The sequence below is a fragment of the Macaca thibetana genome, chromosome 4 (genome assembly GCF_024542745.1).
Source record: "Macaca thibetana thibetana isolate TM-01 chromosome 4, ASM2454274v1, whole genome shotgun sequence".
In the NCBI taxonomy this organism is placed as follows: domain Eukaryota; kingdom Metazoa; phylum Chordata; class Mammalia; order Primates; family Cercopithecidae; genus Macaca; species Macaca thibetana.
In genome coordinates this window covers 156,478,714-156,496,077 of record NC_065581.1, presented here as the reverse complement: position 1 = coordinate 156,496,077, position 17,364 = coordinate 156,478,714, and the positions used below count along the sequence as shown (strand labels likewise).

At 44.0% G+C, this 17,364-nt stretch overlaps 2 protein-coding genes across 24 annotated transcripts in view; one reads left to right on the top strand and one right to left on the bottom strand.

Moving 5' to 3' along the window:
• The window catches only part of FOXO3 (forkhead box O3), a 125,640-nt gene extending 113,751 nt beyond the window's left edge, over positions 1–11,889 (top strand). Inside the window, exon 4 of the mRNA XM_050789135.1 lies at positions 6,927–11,889. The gene's annotated coding sequence lies outside the window, so the exon portion shown is untranslated. The remainder of the gene's footprint in view (positions 1–6,926) is intronic.
• Positions 1–17,364, bottom strand: part of SNX3 (sorting nexin 3) — a 1,122,685-nt gene that overhangs the window by 445,760 nt on the left and 659,561 nt on the right. The window lies entirely within an intron of this gene.

Sequence of the window (17,364 nt, the reverse complement as noted above, 5' to 3'; positions counted from 1 at the left end):
AGAAGAGGGGCACCGGGGCCACACATGCAGATTCCCTTCACTACTGGAATATGTATGCCTGGCCAGACTGCTGGCCTCAGGGTGCTCCTTTGTCTCTCTCAGTCCTGGAGCCACCTGGAGTCCCTCTCAGTTCCTCTGTTGCACTGGTGTGATGGTTGTTACATGACCACCATCTGTGTCACCTGTCTGTCCTGGTCATACCTTACAGGTGGTTTGGACTATTTGTAGAACTTAACTAGCTGATTCTGTGTTTTCAGTTTCAGAATCACTTGGAAAAATTACATTGTCTCTCAAAATCCTGTGTATCTAAAGCAGGAAAAGAGGACTTTAGAGACGCTCCCTTCACTGTCTGGTAGCTCAACCCTGAGATGGGCTGGCAATTACACCTGCACTTCCGCCCACCCTCCAGGGATCCAGGGCATCCCAGCCTGCACACTCCTGTCATTCATCCCGGCCCCGCCCCCCACATACACACACCCCAGTAAATGCAGTGAAGAGTCATACAGGATAGGGTCACACCCAGCGAACATAAACATCGTGATATGCAGGTCATGGTTGATGACTCTGAACATTTCCTCCTGTACTACAGTTCCCTGTTATTTTTAAACGGTGAATCACTTTATTGACTTTATTGACACTTTATTGACACTTTATTTAAACGGTGAATCACTTTATTGACAGCAACTTGAGACTTAGAGTAGCAAGTCTCTTAATTTGGGGGCTGGTGATAAGGATATATATAGTGGGATATACAGAAAGGATGGGAGAAGATAAACTTTTTATTAAATACTTGAGGATGAGTTGAATGTTAAAATTGTGCCTTGTATTGATTTCATCTGTAAGAAATAGGAGTTTTAGAAATTTAATTATTGGAAACCATCCTTTTCACAAAAAGTGCCACAAATCCTAGGTCATATCCCACCAGGCAGTAGGTTCTGCCTGGACTCAAACTAACTCTTGGCAAATATGAGTAGGTCATGGAAGCAGTTGCAATGAAAGGATGCTGAGTGTTGGAGTTGTCAAAGAGGAAGAGGGTTCTTCCAGGAGGATGGTTCTGTCATTGATTCAGCCAACATTTATTGTGCATCCGTTTAGTACTTTCAACTTACCAGGTTACTTGGGACATCAAGAAAATTGTGTTTCTTCCACTGGAATATTTGAAGAAACACAATTTTGATTTGATTTGAAGACTTTGCTCAGCTTTCAAGGAGTTCAACATGTTGGGAGCCCCTGAAAAAGTTGCCATTTCCGGCACATTATGATTAGGTACTAGGTGAGTGGCATAAGAATTGAGTCAAGGATAGCATAGGGAAGGTGGGGCTGGAGGAGCCATCTGAATGTGTAGGTGATTCGCATGCGTGATAAGAAGAGCCGTCCAGGTAAAGTGTCTTTGAACCTGACCCATCAGACAAGCGGAAGGTTTGTTCCCAGAAGCAGTAGTGGGCCTTAAAGCATGGATGAGGACAGTGGAACTTGATCCCACAGGCCTTTACCAGCTAAGTGTTTTGGATATTATAATAAAGTTAAATAACCATAAATTCAGAGAGGATCGAGACACCCTTTAAAGGCTTTTTGCCTAAAAACTGGGCCTTTAAAAAGAACATAATCTAAAACTTTACATACTATTATATGTGGTTTGCCAATCTAAGAATCTTAAGAAAATACTAAATCTCTGCAACTTTGCTGTTGACGGTAAATCAATACCTATCATATTTCTGCCATGTTAGTATTCATAGTTGACTCTGGATATGTGAAGAGTATTAGTTAACATAATCCCTGCCTCCACATAAAGTCAGAGATAGGGTATTCTTAAACTTACTCTAGCCATCGATAATCGCTAAATTTAAGCAACAGAAAAGCTGGTGCCTCCCAGCAGGTGACCCCCAGCTCTTTGTCCCTCAGCTGTGAAGTATGAAGATGACTGCCGCTCTCCCCGTGTGTCTCCCTTGGGTTTTATCAGCACAGCACAAAGGCTGGCTGGAAGGGCAGTCTACTCCAGGTCTAGGCTCTGAGGTGTCCTGGAGGCGAAGGCTCTGGAGGGCCCTGTCACCAGCCTTCCCAGACTGGTTCACCTGCTGCCTCGACCAAGCCCAGGAGTTACTGGGAGGCAGTACAAGGCAGCCTTTACACAAGTCAAGCTTGTGTTTTACACAAATGAAGGGGTTTTGTTAATAATGTGTATAGTTGTGTACCTTTCTAGTATCATCCTGTCTTCTTTGCCATGGAAAGCTCATTCTAAGCTTCCCTGTAACATCCTCACTTTCTCCACAGGTGCTTTACTTGCCTGTTAGAAATTACCAGAGTCAATGAGGTAGGTTTCCTGGAAATTTGACTTTCCTTTAGGGAGGCTCCTCAGCGGAATACAAACCTGGCCGCCATCCTGGCTTAAACTTCTGTACCTGTTGTTTCCCTCATAAACTGTTCAGTGCCTGAAATGGCAACTTGACAGCCTTTGCCAAAAGGGATTTTAACAGAGCTACAGCTCCTAAATGTTCCTGTCTGGCAGGCACGGAGGATGTCCCTGTTTGGTGTGCGTCGCAGGCAGAGGACTGGATTCTCATCGACCAGGCCCCTGCCGTCAGCGACCATCAGGCTGGTTCCCATGAACCTCTCTAACTCTTTCATCACCCATTTCAATCTAGAAGATATTGAAAAATGACCAAATTAAGCCAAAGCGTGGTATGCATTAGCGTGTTTTCCTGAGCTGCATAAGTTTTGCCTGGAAGATGAACTCCAAGGGACTTGTGCCATTTTGGTGCTCCAAAATTAGATGTGGCTGCCTAACCCAAGACCTGCAAAAGCATTGTTTTCCTGGGGTGACACCAGCTACCCAAGCCTTAGTGGATGCTGGCAGATGACTGTGGCTCAGTGGATTGAGTGTCCCTGAAGTTCCTCTGGGAATGAAGCAGAGATGGCATCAGGCAGACATTTCTTGGAGTGTTTGAATAGAAATATTCAAACTCTGAAACCCACCCCTGTCGTCGGGAGTCCATGTGAGACTTCCTTGTCAGATTGCGTGAATATCAATTCCTTTTCTATCCTAAGTGTTCCATATTTAGTCCCCGGCTTGCTCCAGGGGTTGAAAGTTTGGCTAAAATTATCTTTCTTTTTAAAGAACGAGGAAAGTGGTGTTTCACTTTATTTTTACTTGTGGGGCAAACTTACCTCAAATCATCTAGTTCTGTCTAGCTAGGAAAACAGTTGATAACCTTCATGGATTTGTGGATGTGAAGGTTCCAACTTATGATCTCTTTTTTCTTCCATGTCCTATTTAGTATTGGGTTCCTGTTCTGTTCTTCTCTGCCAAGAAGATAAAAACACTACTGAAAAAATTTTCACAGTGGATTAAGTTGTGGGAGGACAACAGTAGGAACATGTATGTTGTTATGCTGTGTGTAGTTTTTGGAGGCATTTTCCTTTCTTAGAGTATCATGTGATTTATGGTGATAATTAGGCAGAAACTTGTCTTCCCTACAGATGCCAAGATTATAGAGGGACTTGCTCTCACCAGAGACCAGATGACAGCATCCAGAGATATTTTTAGAATGGACCTCATCATTTATTTGGTCTCCGCATTTCATTTTCTTTGTATCAACAATTGATTTCAAACTTGTTTATTGGGCAGGGAGGGGAGGGAGGACGTCTTCCCCTATTAATGAAAGCCACTGATGGGACATTTTTGTATTTATTGTTAATTGGCATATTGCCCAGTAGTTGCAAAGTGAACTATAATTCCATCAGCTGTATGCTTTATGTTCTTTTCAAAAGTTTTACTTAATGTGATGTGTTTTCTTACAGCATTTTAAAATTTTATTTATTTATTTTGAGACCAGGTTATGAGACTAATTTTTGTATTTTTGGTAGGGGCGGGGTTTTGCCGTGTTGCCCAGGGTGGTCTCCAACTGCTGGGCTCAGGGAACTCACTTCAGCCTCCCAAAGTGCTGGGACTTACAGGCGTTAGCCACCGTGCCCGGCCCTTTAATCCGATGTGTTTTTAAACTAGAAGAGCATCAACACATACACATAAATCTCACAGTTAACTAAATAACCTTATAACTAAAATGTCATACTTTCAACAATTTAAGAATGACATGAGCTTTCTTAAAACCCATGAAACTTGCACCCAAGCTAAGTATCATTGACTTTCCCAGCTCAGTAGCTGGGTTTCATCACTTAAAATACGCTCCCTCCACTCTTCTGTCCTTGACTGAATCAGATAAGCATGTACAAACATTGAGCCACAGAAGAGCCATTAAAAATCTAAGACAGATGAGCTGCTGCTTTCCTTTTGATTATTTTTATTACCCCAGTTTTCATTGTGAATGGTGATTCTGGTGTTCCTCTGAGAAGGATAATTGTATTTCTGTTCAACATTTATCTTCTATATTTTCAGTGTTTTACAATCTGTTTTCCTTCTGTCACAGAGGAAACCAGTGGCCTTTCTGTTCTCTGGAGTGGGAGTTTCTGTATTAAATTTGCCCTCTGCAAGAGTTGCCTCGATACCTGGGCCAAATCCTCTACCAATTCAGCCTGTAAGCACCAAGGCGATTTCCTGAGCAGGCCTCCCTGGGAGGGCATTGCCTGGGAGACCTCAGAGGAAGCTGTAGAACATAGGTTCACAGGTGACCCCAACCCCATTCTACAGAAAGGAAAAGTGGTGGTTCGCACATTTCCTTTTTAATAATGGAGTTCTCTGAAGATTTGGGGCCTTTTGATGAAGGAATGGATATTAAGCCTGGGGACTGTGGTTGGTTGGTGCTTTAGACTGTCCCACATGGGCCTCCTACCCCTGGCTTTGGGGTGATGACCTATTCTGCTCAAAACTGTGCTCTGTTAGGGGCTCATGGGTGTCCTCTGTCCTCTTCCTTCCTGTGTTGGCCCTACCCACATTGAAGCAAGCCACACCCCCTGTGTCTGTACTTGGGGAATGAAGTGTGTCACCTTCCCATTATGCACTGGCTTCTGTGGCTGCATAATTAATACCCAAGGGAACTGGAGAGGGGTCTGAATTAGATAGTACTTTACAGCTTCTCCCTCAGCGCTTACAGTAAGTCAGGATAGGGACTTGGGGATGGGAGTCCCCAATGACTGATCGCATAGTGATGTTGGATGGTGGTTTATTAATTGTTCTTGTGCAGGAAAAACCTCTGGAAGAGTCCAGAGGACTGTGTCTGTGAAACACTATCTAATCATTCATACTTTACGGGACGAGGTAAAGGAGTTAGAATAGATAGCACTGACTTCAGCAAGCTACGGTCTTCACAGATGATGAGATCTAGTATTTACTTTAGCTTTTACTCCCTCTAGAACCAACAAGCCATTATTTTATAGTCCAAGATAATATTATCTAGTAGCTTTACAAAGCAAAGAATGCCCCCAAAACACCATCAGCCAGGGAAACTAAATCCTAGGAATAGGCAGGAAGAAGAAAGGGGCTGCTTTTTCTGCCTTATTGTCCCTGCCTCCAGTAAAACAACCTTAATTCTTCAATTTGGAGCTTTAACAAGGATAGGTAAATATCATAAATACTAAGTCCTGCTGTGTTTGCAAATACTGAGAGTGAAAGGTAAGATTGCCAGCAAGTGCAGAGTCACAGAAGAGATTGAAGCTACAGTACATGCATGAGAATTCCTGATGACCCTGCGGCACAGCCTGAAAAGGTGGGAGAAGCAGATGCATATAATGTGATTTTGTGTGTGAGTTTATTGATGCTTTTTTCATTACTTATTTACCTTGTCTAGTGAGAAAAGCACGAGTTCATGTTGTTTCACTACCACTTTTCTATCCATTTCTTGGCCTAGAGCCATTTCTTTACTACCATAACTGCCAACACTGTCTCTGTAAACAAAGAATCTTATGTCTGGAGGTCTGTCATGTCATGTCCTTTTGCTATTAAGACATGTTTATGAATATACTTTTTTTTTTTCATCCTTTAACTTTTCTGGGCCCAGTGGTCACATGACATCTGATAAGACTTGTATAAATTCAGATGCTCTATGAGCACCTTTTTTGTGCCTTTCCATTGAAGACAAAAATAATAATTGGAGGCAGAATAATAATAATGTTGTTGATTATTAATGGGATGTTTTGTGGGGGATTTGTTGGCCATATATGTGTTACATAATTTTTTTCTGTGCAGATTTGTAATACAAAAATCAAATTCCTAAACCCAGTGCATTGGCATGCCTGTAGTCCCACCTACTCGGGAGGCTGAGACGGGAGGCTCTCTTGAGCCCAGGAGTTCAAGTCCAACCTGGGCAACGCAGCAAGACCCCATTTCTTAAATTCTTAAGATGGCCCACTTAGTAATTACTTACTCTTTTTATGGTGGGGGGTAGGGGAGTCAGGATTACCCACACACAGCAGTGCAGGCTTATTAAGGCCTTTATAGAAAGTGGCCATTTCATCTCCCCTGGTGTTGGGGTATTCAGGGAAAGGGGTGGTAAGCAATTCAGTTAGTCCACATAGCCAATAGGAAAGAACCAGAAACGTATAACTCATCTACTTAGGGTGACCGGCTCTCCTTATTTTAGCATGGAAAGTCCCATGTCCTAGGAAATCCCTCAGTCCAGAAGTCTAGAACAGAATCTTATCTGCACCTTGAATGTCTAAAAAGAACCCCCAAAACACCCCTAATATGGCTTTCTTTGTTAATCTCCCAAAGTGAATGATCCCATTCCCTTTGGGCTTTTCAACTTCAGAGCATTTTGTAATAAGAACAACATAAGAAATAAGGTAAGTAGTCTTTGTGCTGTGTCCTTAGGATTTCAGACCTTTGAAACTGGCGTGGCAGAGCAGCTTTGCTGTGCCAGCCGTGGGCTCTGAGGTGGGTGAGGGAGATGGGAGGCCTTGACAGGTGGCCCTCAGGTGTCCACTGTTGCTGTTGCAATGCCCTTAATCTCTGGTTTTCTTTTCTCCTCCTTTAGACCCTCAAACTGACACAAGACCTACAGAGAAAACCCTTTGCCAAATCTGCTCTCAGCAAGTGGACAGTGATACCGTTTACAGCTTAACACCTTTGTGAATCCCACGCCATTTTCCTAACCCAGCAGAGACTGTTAATGGCCCCTTACCCTGGGTGAAGCACTTACCCTTGGAACAGAACTCTAAAAAGTATGCAAAATCTTCCTTGTACGGGGTGGTGAGCCGCCTGCCAGTGGAGGACAGCACCCCTCAGCACCACCCACCCTCGTTCAGAGCACACCGTGAGCCCCCGTCGGCCATTCTGTGGTGTTTTAATATTGCGATGGTTTATGGGATGTTTTAAGTGTTGTTCTTGTGTTTGTTTTCCTTTGACTTTCTGAGTTTTTCACATGCATTAACTTGCGGTATTTTTCTGTTAAAATGTTAACCGTCCATCCCCTAGCAAATTTAAAAACAGAAGGAAAATGTTGTACCAGTTACCATTCCGGGTTCGAGCATCACAAGCTTTTGAGCCCATGGAACTCCATAAACTAACAAATTACATAAACTAAAGGGGGATTTTCTTTCTTCTTTCGTTTGGTAGAAAATTATCCTTTTCTAAAAACTGAACAATGGCACAATTGTTTGCTATGCGCACCCGTCCAGGACTGAACCATGCATAGGCAAAACGAGTGGAGCACAGCATCCGGCCCAGTGTGTTTCCAGTTCTGAGTCAGGGTGATCTGTGGACGGGACCCCAGCACCAGGTCTACAGGTGCCAGATCAGTAGGGCCTGTGATCTCCTGTCAGTGTCTTCAGCTAATGTGAACAGTGTTGGTCTGCTGGTTAGAAACTAGGATATTGATATTTTCAGGAAAGAAATCAGCTCAGCTCTCCACTCATTGCCAAATGCCACTAAAGGGTTTAGTTTTAAGGAGAAAGAAAAGGAAAAAAAAAAAAAGTAGTCCTGTTTTGTTTTGCAGAACAAATGAACTTACAGGTGAGCATTAAGCTTGCAGTGAGAAATGTGTGAAGAGTAAAAACCCAAGTCAATGCTGAGGCAGTTCTAACTTCACTGTTTTCCTAATACACATCCTTAATTATTTTCAGCCTTGCTGTGTATAATCTGATCTGCTAGAAGTGTATGAGTGAGAGGCAGTAGCATACAAACTGATTTTTTAAATATAAGCTTAGGTTGTAATTGTACAAGTGACACAATGGAAGTACAAAATAGGGCAGTTTTAACTTTTTTTTCTGCTTCTATGGATTTCATTTTGTTGTGTTTTCAAAAAGTTATGGTGCTGTATAGGTGCTTTCTGTTTAACCTGGAAAGTGTGATTATATTCGTTACCTTCTTCGGTAGACGGAATAGTTGGGACCACCTTTGGTACATATGAAATTGGTGTAATGATGCTCTGATTAGCACAGCATATGCATACTTCTCCAAAGTGATATATGAAGACTTTTCTTTGCATAAGAAGCATTAGGCATATAAATGTATAAATATATTTTATCATGTACAGTACAAAAATGGAACCTTATGCATGGGCCTTAGGAATACAGGCTAGTATTTCAGCACAGACTTCCCTGCTTGAGTTCTTGCTGATGCTTGCACCGTGACAGTGGGCACCAACACAGACGTGCCACCCAACCCCCTGCACACACCACCGGCCACCAGGGGCCCCCTTGTGCGCCTTGGCTTTATAACTCCTCTGGGGGTGATATTGGTGGTGATCACAGCTCCTAGCATAATGAGAGTTCCATTTGGTATTGTCACACGTCTCCTGCCTCGCTTGGGTTGCCATGTTTGAGCGATGGCCCTGTTGATTTCACCCTGCCTTTTACTGAATCTGTAAATTGTTGTGCAATTGTGGTTATAGTAGACCTGTAGCACATTGCCTTTTCTAAACTGCTACACGTTTATAATCTTCATTTTTAAAGTATGTATAATTTTTTAAAGTATGTATTCTATTCATATGTTCTGCTTGTCAGTGAGCCAGACTTGCTTACTATATTCCTTTATAATAATGCTAGCCACTTCCTGGATTCTTTAGTAGTATGCTGTATGCAGGAACTTTCCAGTAGCAGTGAAGGAGGGTTGCCTCTCCAAGCTTCCTAAGGGATGCTGCCCTGGGTGGGGATGCATTGCAGAGGCAGTAGTAGCATGGGGGCTGCAGTAGGGAGTGAAATGAAAAAGGGTGGGGGGATAGGAGAATTCCAGAGTACTTCCAGCATGAGGGTCCTGAGAACTTCTGTCCTGAGTTCAGAGAAACATGCAAAGTAACTAACAAAATAGCTGCTTGCCTTTGCAGTTTTACAGACCCTGGGAGCCACTTTGGGAGTGAGAAAGGCAACCCTCCAATGTGTTTCAACTTTAAAATGTTGAATTCTTTTCAGACATGTGGTATCGCATTTATTCTCCTTTTCTAGTGTTTGTTGGATTTCAGGCAGAATGTCTTACAGAATGTCCTAGAACCAGATTATCATTTAATCTGAAACAGCTGAGGAAGGGACAGAGGAGATACAAGGGCAAGGCAGCACAAAACAGATCAGGAAAATGAAGAGGGAATGCTTTGGTTTTTTGTTTTGTTTTTTTTCTTCTTCAAGTAACTGAAACAGCATCTACATGTAGAGTGTTGTGGAGAGCTGAGACCAGGGCACAGTCAAGTGCAGCGTAAGTACCGTGAGACCTGCCAGCCCCTGGAGAGGGTCAGCCGAGGATCTGGTAGTGAAGCCTGTCTAGGGTCCCGGCACCCTCACCCTCAGCCACCTGCAGAAAGGCCAGGCCCCCAGAGACTAGCCCGGTTCTAAAGTGGTCAGGCTGGGCAGGGGTGCTGCCTGAGCCCTCTGCCCCTTATATTGAGACCCTGCTTTCAGGACAGGCCAACTGTTGGCCACCATGTCACATCCTGAGTGAGTGTCACAGGTCCCTAACAAGAATTTTCTGATCTGGAGCATATCAGCAGAACGCTTAGCCTCAAGGGGCTGGCAGCTGTAATGTTTGATTTATGATGAGAACTATCGGAGGCCACCCTCAGCCTCTAAATAAGCTGCTCTAGGGAGCCGCCTACTTTTTGATGAGAAATTAGAAGAGTACCTAATGTTGAAAACATGACATGCGCTCTTGGGATCTGCTGTTCTCTTCACGGCTCCAGAACCTGATACCTGTTACCAAAGCTAGGAAAGAGCTTTATCACAAGCCTTCACTGTCCTGGCATGAGAACTGGCTGCCAGGCTCAGTGTACCCCATTAACTGTGAATGAATCTGAGCTTGGTTTCCTTGATTGCATCCTCTGTGATATAATGATTGCTGAAATACATTTTAAAAATTCAGAAGTTTGTCACTCCTGTTAATGGGAGGATCATTCACACATGTGTAGTACAAGGCAGACTTTGTGTTTGTTTTTGGTGTTGATTTTTAGCATTGTGTGTGTTGCTTCCCCACCCTGAGGAGAGGACACCATGGCTTACTACTCAGGACAAGTATGCCCTGCTCAGGGTGTGATTTCAGGTGACTTCCAAACTTGTACACAGTTTAAAGATGGTGGAGACAGATTTTGCCTCTGCCTAGTGAACCCCACTTAAAGAATAAGGAGCATTTGAATCTCTTGGAAAAGACCATGAAGAATAAAGCAGTCAAAAAGAAGTCCTCCATGTTGGTGCGAAGGGCTTGCGAGGGGAAATAAAAATGTTACCCAGCCTGACCAACATGGGAGAAACCCTATCTCTATTAAAAATACAAAACTAGCCTGGCATAGTGGCGCATGCCTGTAATCCCAGCTACTCTGGAGGCTGAGGCAGGAGAATCGCTTGAACCCAGGAGGCGGAGGTTGCAGTGAGCCAAGATCACACCACTGCACTCCAACCTGGGGAACAAGAGTGAAACTCCACGTCAAAAAAAAAAAAAAAAAATGTTACTCATCCTCTCTCAAAGCAAAAAGGAAACCCTGAAAGCTCTGAACTCTAGTTTTATTTTTCTTGCTGTATTTGGGTGAACATTGTATGATTAGGCATAATGTTTTTTTAAAAAAAACAACCTTTTTTTTTGGTAGAAATGCAATCACCAGTAAAGAGGCGCGAAAAAGCCAGCCCCTCTTGGAGACTGGAGAGGCAGAGGACTACTACGGTAGGCGAAGTTCTGATGGAATCATGCCTGTCAAATGAGATCTTAAAGCAGATGCCCAAATAAGAGAGTATATTATATTTTATCTAAATCTTAAGTGGGTAACATTTTATGCAATTGAAATGAATGGAATATTTTCCTCTTGTTTACTTGTATCTGTTTATATTTTTCTTTGATGAATGATTGGTCATGAGGCCTCTTGCCACACTCCAGAAATACGTGTGCGGCTGCTTTTAAGAATTATGTGTCTGGTCACTTATTTCTCTAAAATTATCTCATTGCCTGGCAATCAGTCTTCTCTTGTATACTTGTCCTAGCACATTATGTACATGGGAAATGTAAACAAATGTGAAGGAGGACCAGAAAAATTAGTTAATATTTAAAAAAATGTATTGTGCATTTTGGCTTCACATGTTTAACTTTTTTTAAGAAAAAAGTTGCATGAATGGAAAAAAAATCTGTATACAGTATCTGTAAAAACTGTCTTACCTGTTTCAATTCCTTGCTCATACCCCATGTAATCTAGAACTAAATATGGTGCGTGGCCATATTTAAACACCTGAGAGTCAAGCAGTTCAGACTTTGATTTGAAGCACCTCATCCTTCTTTCAATGCGAACACTATCATATGGCATTCTTACTGAGGATTTTGTCTAACCATGTTGCCATGAATTAACTCTGCCGCCTTTCTTAAGGATCAAAACCAGTTTGATTTGGGAATCTTCCCCTTTCCAAATGAAATAGAGATGCAGTACTTACTTTCCTTGGTGTTTGTAGATATTGCCTTGTGTATTCCACTTAAAACCGTAATCTAGTTTGTAAAAGAGATGGTGACGCATGTAAATAAAGCATCAGTGACACTCTGTCTTACTCCGAGAAGTCTCTTTGCTCTCCCTCCCCCTTTCTTGGACCCTAGGAATAAAATGGCAGTTTATCTCCAGGTCTCCCTGTGGAATTCCCCCACAGGCTGGGAGAGGCACAGAGCTGAGAGACTATCGCGAAATCTTTAAATGAACCTACTACACTTTTTCTCGGGCCCACTTCTGACCTCCACAGACAACTTAATAAAGGCAGATTTATGGCGTAGTTCATGGTGGCTGATAGCCACTTTTGGCGTGCTCTGAGTCGTGTTGCCCAGGAAGCTTGGAATAAGTAGGGAGTTGGGACTTAGAGACGGCCCTCACTGAGCATCTGAGGTTTTAACTGGTCAGTTGCTTGACCTGGATGAGGTCCTCCTCACATGAGTCCAACACAGGAACGTTGGTCGGCCACAGTGCCCTCCTGCCCGGCCTGCATACTGAAAGTGAGACACGACACTTCAGGTTTCTGGTGGCAACAGTAAACATTTCCTCTGTGTGTACCTTTAGGGCCTCTTGAGTTAAGTGAGAGGGAACTCCACCTATTGTAAAACTATTCTTAGTAGTCTGGATTGTGTGTTTCATTTTAATAGCCATATAAAAGTTATTCAGATGATATAGAATAAGCAGGGTCTACTTTAAGGTCCCACATAATAGGTTCTTACTTCAGATCAAGGAGGTGAAAGATTTTAAAGTTGGGAATTGGGATAAATTCTGTATTGGTGGAGACTCATGCTTTCATAAATTTTTCCTCACCATTGTTTTAATTACTTACAAAGGTAAAACTTCACCATCTCCTAATGCCAAAGCCTACTGGGGATGGGTAGTTCACTAGAGATTACTTTCCAATTTTTATTCTGTCTTCCAGAGGATTAAAGATGGAACTCTAATGCCAGTTATGACAAGATTCTTAGTAGAGAGTTCTCCAAAACCAGGTAACAATGCAACCAAAAACCAGTAAGTTAATTTAACGACCAACAGTTACGAAGCCCATCTCCATTGTGGCAGTGGGCCAGCCTTTGTGATGGGCACCAGGAGAATGAGGATCTGCGCCTGCCCTGCAAGAGTGTGTGGTCTAGGAGGGATCTGTCTGCTCCACCTGGAGGGATAAAGGGCCAGCTGCTTACTCTCCTGCTTCGGCTTCCTGTTTAAAGGAGGAAGAGTTTGGACTAGTTAATCTCAGACACATTCAGGATTTGATTTTGCAGTTTATTCAATAATGAGGGCAAAGCTTTAGGCCAGCAGACATTACTTTGATGTGTATCAGCCAAGTCACCCACACAACAGCTAGGATACAGGGGTCCCAGGCAGAGAATTCATAGCCACCATCTGCCAGACACAGGCACACACACACATACATACAGTCATCCCCCGACACACCCACAGTCACCCACATCCCCAACCCTGAGACATGGGAAGTAGAGGGACAGCTGTGGGTTGGTGGTGGGGTGCAGTCTGCGGTGCCCTGAGCTGCTTGCAGCCCTGTGGTGGGAGCCAGCAGGGGAGAGTATTTGAGGGGTGGAAGTGAGAGAGAAGCACTCAGAAAAGGGGCCCACTCCAGCTCTGCTTTCCTCTCCATCGAAGAAAAGCAATGGTGCTGGGCCCAGAGGAACAGACACATTCGGAGCAGGAGGAAGAGTCCTTTCCCCCGGATTTTCCTCGTTTAAAAGCTGAAAGAGGAAGACCGTCAGCAATATTTAAGACTGGAAGAAAATTAGATTATGTGTGTGCACGCGCGTGTGTGCGTGTAGTTCTGCCTGCCAACCATCACATAGTAATGGCTCAGAACGGTTGGGGTTTGCCTACCTTCTCTGAGGACTTGCTAGAAACACACGACAAACATCTCCACTCACACTTTGGGAGGAGAAATCCCAATGCCCTGCTAATATTGGCACAGGATCTCCTCAGCATCCTATGATCCTTCCTCCACCAGCACCCGCGTGTGCCAGGCGCTGTGCTTGTGTTGGTGAGATGAGTTGAAGGGGCTGAGCTGGAGTGTGTAGGACTGCTGGCGTGTACTTGAGCACCTGAGTCCCATGAATGCTGCTAAGGATAGGATGGAGGGACAGAGGAAGTTAACATTTGAGCTGAAAAGCAGAAACGAATCAGGCTTTCTGGCTGAAGTGATGAATTCCAAAGACAGGAAGGATTGGAACATGCTCAGGAAACTGAGAGGTGAGCTTGTTTGGGATTTAAAGAGTTCAAAGAAGGTGAGAAGTCAGGCAAGAAAAGAAGGCTGCCTGGAAACTCGAGACCAAGGAGCTTGGAGTGTGTGATCGAGCATGGGAAACCAGCAGGGTGGTGGCCTAGTCAGAGCTGGCCTTTGGGAAGGGCCCCAAGGCACACTAGGGATGGATTCTAGAAGAAAGATGAGGAAATGAGAAAGCATGGTAATTCTAGAACTGTTCTCACAACCTGGCACCCACAGAGAGTGATGTTTATGCGCCCCACTGGAAAGGCGGAGAAAACTGCTTCGGGTTTCAGGTGACCAACTCAGCTCTCCCAGCCACAGGCCCTGGAGATCGCCCTATGGGCTACGGGAGCCATAGCTCACACCCCTGCAACCAAGTTGGGAAGCTCTGATCTGGAAGAAATCACGAGAAATTTGGTAATGGGTTAAGTCTAGAGGAGGGAGGCAACGGGGTTTGGATTTCAACTCTTCACCTGGTGTACCATTTTATCAAAGTGGAGTGTATTATACTTACATAAATATAGCTTCTAAAAACCAATTGGGAGAGGCTGGCTTTGACTGAGACTGGAGGGAGTAAGGAGTAAGATGAGGGAAGGATACTGGGGAGTAGAAGTAGAGGTGATGAGGTGACTATACTATTGAAGGAATCTCACTGACAAATGAATAGTATTGTTACAAATTTGTGTCTTCATCACCTTGGGTTTTCTTAACTTCCTCCTATTAACATCTTGGATATCATAGTATAGGAAGTACCTAATCAGAAGAAAGGAGTATTATGTATCTATCAAAACAATAATTATGAAAATTATGCATCTATGTAAAAAGCACTCATTTTGGATACATGCTTAGAAGGGTAATTATTGCTCTTATATTGTAACCTTATATGTTGATACAAGAAAAAAAGCAGAATACGAATAATACCTAGTAGTGTAAAATTGGCTGGGAGAAGCGCTAAAAGATAAAATGTAAAAATAATTCTTGTGTCCCGGACTCAGGCCCTTGGTATTGCCACCAGAGGTGGATAGCGTGTGAGCTGCACCTGAGCCCCAGCAGGCAGGAGTAGGGATCAGGAAGGCATGGCCCCCTCTGTAAGGGTCGGGGAGGGACTCTTCCTCCCACTAAGGCGCACCTAGTGGGTAACTCCAAGTAGGAAGGCAGTTCTCATGCTGGGACATGCCCTCAAAATGACACATGTCCACTGTAGGAGGACAATTGAGTCATGGCATTTCTTCGCAGAATTATCTTCATTTTGTTGTACTTTCTTTTAAAATTAATATCTTGAAAGGTGGTGCATTCACATGATTCAAAAGCCAGAAAGCATGAAAAGACACACACTGGGAATGTTTTCCTCCCATCTTTGTCCTCTGTCTGCTTAGTTCCTCCCACCCCAGAATTCCTTACATTTCCTTCCAGAATGTCTTATGTACCTACGAGTAATAAAAACACAGATTCTTACTTTCCCCTTATTACACAAAATGTACATCATACACGCTGTATATACATGGGCATCTAGCTTTTTAAATTATTTTCCCCAAGATGGAGGAGATTTTAATACATAGAAACCTTCCTCATTCTTTTTATAGTTATATAGTATTCCATTGTATTAATGTGTCGTCATTGATTTAACCAGTAGTCCCCTGTTGATAGATACTGGACATTGGATTATTCGTGGATGTTTGTTATTACCAGCCACACTACAACTAGTAACCTTACACATCTGTTATTTCATACATGTGCAAGAATCTTTGTAGAATTAGTGCCCAAACATGGAATTGCTGGGTCAAAGGGTAATACATTTTTAAAACTTTTACTTCAGTCATTTTTGGGGAACAGGTGGTTTTTGGTTACATGAAGTTCTTTAGTGGTGATTTCTGAGATTTTGGTGCATCCGTCACAAAGGGTGTATACATTTGATCAAGGTTGACTAAATTGTCCTCCAGTGTGCCAGTTCACACCACTTACACCAATCATGTAGGAGAATCTCATATTTTTGACATTTTAAAAATGCAGTTGTGGCGCAGTGGCTCCCCTTTGTAATCCCAGCTCTTTGGGAGGCTCAGGTGGGAGGATAGCTTGAGGCCAGGACTTACAGTGAGCTATGATCACGCCACTGCACTCCAGCCTGGACAACAGAGCAAGACCCTGTGTCTAAAAAAAATTTTTTTTTTATAAAGAGCCCAGGCTTAGGAATCAGATAGCCCAGGCTTTTTCCTTGCAAAATGAAATAAAATTGCAAATCTGTTTTTCCCCTCCCCCTCCAAACTTTTTTGTTTTAAGCCTGTTCCTAAGGTAAGGAGGGCTTGGACTGCTGAGAAGGAGGGGTGAAGGTTGGGAGGGAGGCTCAGGAGGTTTGGGGAGGCAGAAGGCCTCAGGTGATTTCCACACACAGAAGAGTCATGCCGACAACTTGTCCATCCAGTCTGGCCACAGACTCCACCCCTCACACCACCAGCTTGGACCGCCCGTTCTCAGGGTCAGAAGCCTGACCTCACAGCTGCGCTCCCTCACCTCCCACAATTCCAGAGGGGAGCTGTCACTCCGAAGGAAACAAGTCTGGTCTTCTTGGCCCCAAACCACACACCCAGACCTATTCATAGCGAGATTGCACAACCTGCTGGAGGACAGCCCAGCCGGGCATGGGAGAGCAGCCCTACTCCTGTGCCAGGCCCTGGCCCTCGGGTGCCCCTGGGTGAGCCTATGCCAGGTTTCAGAGCAGAGCTGTCCCCATAGCAGGGGGACTCAAGGGTCTGATTGGCTCCTCCTCCCAAGTGGGAGAACTTGCTCCTCCAAAGAAGAAGCTCTCACGCCACCCGCCCGCTGCCCCACTGTGCAGGTTGGCACCTGGGTGGAGGGCTCGCTCTCATTAGTGCACACAGAAGCCAGGAGGCAGGCTCCTGCAGAAGAGGAAGCTGAGTCACAGCAGACACTCTTTACGTCCCTATGGGGAGCAGTGCCATGGAGTGGGGAAAGGAAACAACTTGGGAATAGGACAGACCTCAATTTGAACCCAGCCCTGCAGTGCATTAGTCGAATGGTGACATGTGAGTCAGTTACCTTCTCTGGGCCTCTGTCTTCTCATTTATGAAATGGAAACAGGGCTCTGCCTGTCTTGCAGGGTTGGGTGGCTCCCATGAGAGCATGCCCCGGAAGTATCTATAGCACACGTCAAGCAGGTCAGTAGCAAGCCGCTCATCCACGTCCTCTTTAAACACATCTCATGGGCCCACACTCCATGGGTTATTATTTTTTTTAATCTTATAAAATCTTGTAAAACATGCAAAATTAATCTGA